The sequence below is a fragment of the Engystomops pustulosus genome, chromosome 4 (genome assembly GCF_040894005.1).
Source record: "Engystomops pustulosus chromosome 4, aEngPut4.maternal, whole genome shotgun sequence".
NCBI classification, from domain to species: Eukaryota; Metazoa; Chordata; class Amphibia; order Anura; family Leptodactylidae; genus Engystomops; species Engystomops pustulosus.
In genome coordinates this window covers 56,577,504-56,585,219 of record NC_092414.1, presented here as the reverse complement: position 1 = coordinate 56,585,219, position 7,716 = coordinate 56,577,504, and positions in this window count along the sequence as shown.

Genomic DNA, 7,716 nt, shown 5'->3' with positions numbered 1-7,716 from the left:
TGACCTGTTTATGCACAAAACCTACAATTCTACAATCCACAAAATATAGAAGAAATTTTGTAGCACATCCCAATGAAAAGATAAAAAACTTTTTCTTTATTCAGGAATCCATAAAAATTTCATAGAATACATGACAGCATGCTAGGTAGGATGGAAAAACCTACAGGTTTACGCTAAACCGAACCTAAGTCATGGAATTAAAAAAATCACAGCACACATGTGAATATTAAAAGGAGCACACATGTGAATATTAAAAGGCAAACCTTTTTTATGCTATGAGTAAGGCTCTGTTGAGCTGAAACGTGTAGGTTTTTATATCCTACCTACCATGCAGTCATGTATCACTGCCAGGACTCCCCTGATCAGACCTGACCGAGGATGGACAATGGCGCACATAGGCAGCGGCCAACTGTCTGCACAGTATTTCTCTATAGTACGCCAGTTGTTCCTTCCTCTCGGTAGTTGGAAAAAAGGCACCCATTTTGCATCGGTAGCGAGGGTCCAAAAGGGGGGAGAGTCAAAAGTCATCACTATGCCGGATGTTGACTATTTGTCTGTCACTAGTTAGGCAAAGCAGCATGCTACGGCCATCTGCGCAAGTGACTCTGAGGAACTCCCGGCCTCCATCTTCACTGTATACTGCCACAGTATTTCTGGATCATCTGCATCATTTTTTCCCTCCTCCTGATGCTCCTGCTCCTCCTCTCCTGTCACATGAGTAGAAAAACACTAATTTCACCAGACTCTGCTTGTGCTCCAATGTCCTTCTCCAGTTCAGCCCCCACTGGACTCATGTGGCCATGAGATGTAGTCTCCACTTCTCCAATGCCCTGACCAGACAGATTTATCAGCATCATCCCGTAGTCCTGGCGACTGAAAAATTACATGGCATCTTCAAAGGGCCTGAGCAAACGGTAGGTGTCACGCATGGGCTGCCAGTGACTGACATCAAAGTTTCATAGGGGAGTACTCCTGTCTGCTTGCATCATCAAAAATTCAATAATGGCTTTTCTCTGTTCATAGAGGTGGTCTAACATATGGAGTCTGCAAATCCAACGGTTGGAAAGATTGCATATCAGCCTATGGAGGGTGTGCTTGGCTTTGTAAGAATGGATGAAGTGCATGCACAGTTTCCTGGCCATTTTTAGAATGTCTTGCATGGGTGGCTTCAGGACCCTTCTGACAACCTAATTGAACACGTGCGCCATGCAGGGCGCATGGACCATCCCTCCTTGGTGCAGCGTGAACACCATATTACTCACATTGTCTGTCACTTTGTCTATTTGTAATCGCCTCGTTCAAGGACTGCTGACTCCATTTGTAGCAAGGAGCAGGAGCATCTGGACAGGGAAATGATGTCAAAGACAAACAGCTCCCTTTGGCAGAGGTGCTAGAGCCTTGACTGGCTGAAACGGCATGTGTGCCACTAAATGCTGCTGCTGTTGCTGCGGTGGCAGGATGGACCACCACTTTTGAGACATTTTGAGACCACCACTTTTTAGAGATGTATATGCAGGAAGATTTAGCTCCACAGGGTTTAAGACCAACTTTCCTATCCACCTTCCCAGATGACCCTGACTACTCCCGTTGTTGGGAGTCTCTACTTAACAAATTCTCCGAAAACATCATCTGTTTAATTAAAGATAAAAGAAGTGCACTATGTCACAATTCACTAAAGAAAATACATACCATTCCCGCGAGTTTAGAGGACATTAAAACACATAGAGATTACATCAAAATTAATAGGAATATCAGTGAAAGATTACACAAAATGGAAAATGAACTGATCTATAGGAAGGCTAGCAAATTAAACTGAGACAGGAATGATAAACTCAATTCTAGTTACAGAACCTGGCATAAAACTACAAGGAACAATTTAGTTCCAAACCCAATAATAAAAAATACCTCCTCTCATCCTTTGAAACCTGATAGAAATAGATCACCCACAAATAAAAAAAGACACACTACAAATCCAGAAAATACGTAGAATAACCTCCAATACCACAGAAAAACGGAACAAGACACGATCTGGGCACCAAAAAGATACACGCACTACATCGGTACTGGCGCAAAAATCTAAAGATGATATCTTACACACTAATAGGTATGCATTATTAGAACCCAACACCAACGTCATTGAGACAGCGGTTCCAGCGCTGTTGGATAGAATGCAGCCTTTAGAAAAACCCAATACCCCTTTAACAATTTACCCATCTCCACTAACCAGAAAAGATAGAGATCTACTATTTACAGACACAGTCCGTCAGCTAAAACTTGACATCAGTAGCCTGTCGGACCCAAGATCTCCAAATAACACCCCAAATAAGATTAGAGATAATCTTAACACTTTAGGGCGATTAGTAAGAAATAGACACCCCCCCCCCATACAGCACTCATCCTACGACTCCACAAGAAGAAATCCTAGGTTTGGACATTAGTGTCCATTCTTGTATACCAAGTCCATCAAGCTCTAGTCACAACCCTATACATACACAACATGAAGAAATCGGTCCAGCCACGAATACACAAACTAATATAAGGTCTACTCTACCCGTACCAATAAGAACAAAGAACATTGCGTCTTTCTTTTCGGCCCCTCCACCCCCAAAGAAAATGAAAAAAAACAAACGGGGGACACAAGGAGGATGGAAGAAACGTGGAAAGAAGGAACCAACACTCCCCGAAAAAACCACAGTAAAAATTTTTAATCTAACAAACTACATGCTTAATCCCGACAAGATATCCTTGCTATCGAAAGGTCTATCTTTTTGTCCGAACCAAACACCTAATGACTTTGAGTTATTCTTAGACATTAACGTCTTTATAAGGAAATTGACCATTAAGCGACATTTTGCGCTTACAAACAGACTATCTGATCGAAACCCCTCCAACCCTGCACGCTCGGACTCCAAAAACTGAAACCCCCCTAGAAAAAACGGACGCAAAGTAAAAGTCCAGAACAAATCTAGATTTTACCCATTATACAATCAAGGGCACTACATAAGAATGTTCCATGATCTAATCCAAGAAGAGTGCCTATCTCTCATAAAAAATAATAGTAAAAAACAAAATGCAAAGGAAAACTGTAGACCACGTAGGAACCTTACAGTAAGAGAGACTCGGGCTCTCAAAGATCTTTCATCAAATAGAGACTTAGTATTCCGCCCTGCAGACAAAGGGGGTGGTCTGGTAATCCTCTCATATTCATACTATGAGCAAGAATCACTCCACATCCTATCGGACCACGACTATTATACCCCAACTCAAGAGAAATATAAAAACAATATTAGATCAAGCCGAGAAATCAGGCATCATCACTAAAAACTAAGCCAAATTCCTTTTCATACCATTCCCATCCATGTCGCACTTTTACTTTCTTCCCAAGATTCACAAAAATGAGAAAAAACCACCCGGACACCCAATTATATCAGGGATTGGGTCTATCACCAGTAATATTTCCCACTTTGTTGACCTGTATCTTCAGCCTTATGTGACCCAACTTCCAAGCTTCCTTACAGACTCCGATCAGCTCATCAATGAGATAAGCAAGCTACATCTGCCAAATACCTTTTCTTTTGTAACATTAGATGTGACCTCACTATATTCTAACATTCAACATGAGAAAGGGATTCGCAGTGTAAAGTATTTTTTAAATAATGACAAATCTCTCCCAGAGGACTTTAAGAATTTTCTCATCCTATTGCTATCTCTAGTGTTAGAAAACAATTACTTTATGTATAATACCACCCTGTATCACCAGAATTGCGGGACCGCAATGGGGACTAAACTAGCACCTGCGTATGCCAACCTGTTCATGGGTAACTTTGAAACCCAATATTTGCTATCTGACCACCCCTTTAAACAGTTCATATACTATTACCAGCGCTACATTGATGATCTGTTCATAATCTGGACAGGTACTTCGGATGATGTAAAATTATTTACTGAATATCTCAATTCCAACAATTGGGGAATCTCTTTCTCCTCCAAACATCAGGAAACCTCGATTACTTTTTTGGACCTCACAATATATATCAGGAATAACTCGATTTCCACTTCTACATTTTTCAAAAAGGTAGATACAAATAGCTACCTGAAATACGAGAGCGTGCATTATAAAAAGTGGAAAAACAACATCCCCTACAGTCAATATAAGAGAATTAGAAAGAACTGTACAGATCCCCACGTTTTTAGGGAACAAGGCGCTGTCCTGAAAAAAAAAAAATATAGAAAAGGGTTACCCACTAAGAATTCTAAAACAAGCCTACCAGAAAACTAGTGGGTTGACCCAGCAGGAGTGCCTATCAAAAAATTCCCCAGCTGAAATAAACCCTATCTTTAACACCAAAAAGGATACTAAGAAAAATTAATACCCATTAAACTTCATAACAAGATACAACGATAACTTTAGAGAAATATCCAATATATTGAGAAAGCACTGGCACATTTTACAAAAAGACCAGATCCTCAAAACCATTATTCCCACCCAGCCCATAATGACATACCAACGAGCCTCTACTTTAAAGAACATTTTGGCTCCCAGCCAAACCAAACAACATAATAACACAAAGCCAAAAGGTACAACGAATGCCATAAGCATTATGCCGACGATAAAGAGATGCGGCCATAAACTATGCCTGTGTTGCCCAAACATTAATCATTGTGCCACCCATTTTATATCCAACACCACTCTAGAGAGGTTTCAGATTAAAACAAATATGACATGCCAGACAAGCTATGTAATTTATATGATCGAATGTCCATATGGTCTGCAATACATAGGCAGAACAACACATAAACTCCATGATCGTATTACTGGTCGTTTCGCGTTACTGTCAACGCTTCAGGCAAGATGAAGCGTTGACAGTAACGCGAAACGACTCGTCCCTGGAACTCTACTTAGCATGATGTTCTCCTCTCCCTGTGTATGCCATTTTTAAAGATGTACGAATAAATGAAGAATTTTAAGAAAACGTGGTGAGTGCCTACCTTTCTTTTCTTCTAAATTTCACATGTATACAAATTCTTTCATATAAATAATTACCAAACTTGAGAAATATCCTTTTAAAAAGTATTTCCCTATCACTTTAAAAGATGGACAGTTTTTCATGCAGCCGTTAAAAATGCTTGACTGTTACCATGTCTTATAATTAAAGGAGTTTGCAAATGAAAATGTAAAAATTTTAACCCCCTAGTGATGTTTACACAAAGACCGATAAAGACAGACTGGAATTATATCTGTGAATTGCTGTATTTTTGTTAACAGTGAATTATAGAATGTGTTATTTTGTTTATCCCAAGTATAATTAAGAATCTTGTCTTCGTGGGAATAGCTCTTTAAGTACATCTATTACACGACAGGACTATAAAATCAGAGGCACATTCTTGTGTATATCTTCCAATGTACTTGACATGGCTGCATCTTTTTCTAAACTAATTTACTAATACTATGTCCAAGTAATTGAATGGACATTGATGCAAATTTAGCAAAACTACAAACAAGGATAACCTTAAATAGACATGTAATAAACAAGTAACCAATGGGAAAATATTTCTCATAGCTATATACTTACTAACCAGTTTAAATAATTAGTTCAAAAATTAGAAAAACTCATTCACAAACCTCCATTATGCTAACTCGAGCCACTCTGTATCATTCTTGATGCCATTTCTTTTATGTAAAAGTTGACAGGGGAGATTTATCATACACTGACACTTGAGTGTCAGTTTTTGATGCAGCCCTTGCTTAGGCCTCTTGATGTATCTAGTTGGTGGCTACACCGGTCGCCAAGGTAGTTTTATGCAAAAAGCATGCAAATATTCAAGTTTGCATTCCCATAATCTAGGTAGTGTGCAGGCACAAGGCAAGAACACCACTCACTCGACCACTCTGCCACCAGCCATGTCCCCTTTATACTCACTTGGTGTGGAGATGGCGTGAAAGGGGAAATGAACACAATTACTAGCATATCGCAAGTAACTTTAATTTCAGGATTATTTCAGTTTTCTGGCTCATATACCTTGATAATTGACCCCATAATATGTTTTTTAACACAGTCTAATAAAAATGTCACTAATGATTAAGTTGCAGATATCACTTCCTATCCCTACTATTCATGTATTTGTACAAACTGCAAGTGAAACTAGAGAACTACAGGAAAGTACGAAGAAAAAATGGTTAATAAGTAGAGATGAGCGAGCACTAAAATGCTCGGGTACTCGTTATTCGAGACAAACTTTTCCCGATGCTCGAGTGCTCGTTTCGAGTAACGAGCCCCATTGAAGTCAATGGGAGACTCGAGCATTTTTCAAGGGGACCAAGGCTCTGCACAGGGAAGCTTGGCCAAACACCTGGGAACCTCAGAAAAGGATGGAAACACCACGGAAATGGACAGGAAACAGCAGGGGCAGCATGCATGGATGCCTCTGAGGCTGCTTAAATGCACCATTATGCCAAAATTATGGGCAACAGCATGGCCATGACAGAGTGACAGAATGAAGCTAGATAGCATCTAAAACATCCAATAATTGACCCTGACACTATAGGGGACGGCATGCAGAGGCAGCGGCAGCAGCGGAAGGCTAGAGAGTGGCATGGCGACATACCCTAAATGGACTCAGGCTTCAAACCAATGGGTAGCAGAGAGGAACCAAAGGAGGTGAGCAAGAAGCGCTCAAATAATATTGGTACATGATAAAAGTTTGCCAGTATATTTTGTGGATTACACAGCAGGGTGGCGACAAAGTTAACATGGAAGCCATGAAAACAACCCAAAATTCTGCCTGACACAGCACGTTTGATAAGGCGGGCATGTATGGAGGCAGTGAACTAGTAGTAGATTAAAGGTGCTGCAGTTAAAACTATGTTAGTTGGTTCTTGGCATGGAGCTGGCGCTCCGCTGCCAGGTGAGCTTTCGCCAATCCAAGCCCCTGTCTCTAGGCTACTCCCCAAACAGCACTTCTAAGAACCTTTTGTATAAGATCAAGTGTAGTAGCGTTCTTATAAGTTTAGGATATGGCGGGTGAGGGGAATGTAAACAGATGCGCAAGAAGCGCTGAAATAATATTCGTAAATGGTAAAAGTTTGCCAGTGTATTTTGTGGATAACACAGCAGGGTGGCGACAAAGTTAACAACTTTGATGTGGAATCCATGAAAACAACCCAAATTTCGGCCTGACAAACCTCGTTTGATAAAGGGACGATGTATGGAGGCAGCTATATGGACGACTTTTGGAGGTAGCAATGGAGACAACGTGTGGAGGCTGCTATGGAGACAATTCAATTTGGATAGTGCCTGTATGTGGCAGTCCAAAAAAATTTTCAAACCAGAGGAGCAGGTAGGTGGCCCTCCAGAAAAATGGAATAGATTGAGTGCCTGTATGTGGCAGTCCAAAAAAGTTTTTAAACCAGAGGAGCAGGTAGGTGGCCCTCCAGAAAAATGGAATAGATTGAGTGCCTGTATGTGGCAGTCCAAAAATGTTTTCAAACCAGAGGAGCAGGTAGGTGGCCCTCCAGAAAAATGGAATAGATTGAGTGCCTGTATGTGGCAGTCCAAAAAAGTTTTTAAACCAGAGGAGCAGGTAGGTGGCCCTCCAGAAAAATGGAATAGATTGAGTGCCTGTATGTGGCAGTCCCAAAAAATTGTTTAAAACAGAGGACCGGAAAGGTGGCCCTCCAGAAAAATTGAATAGATTGAGTGCCTGTATGTGGCACTC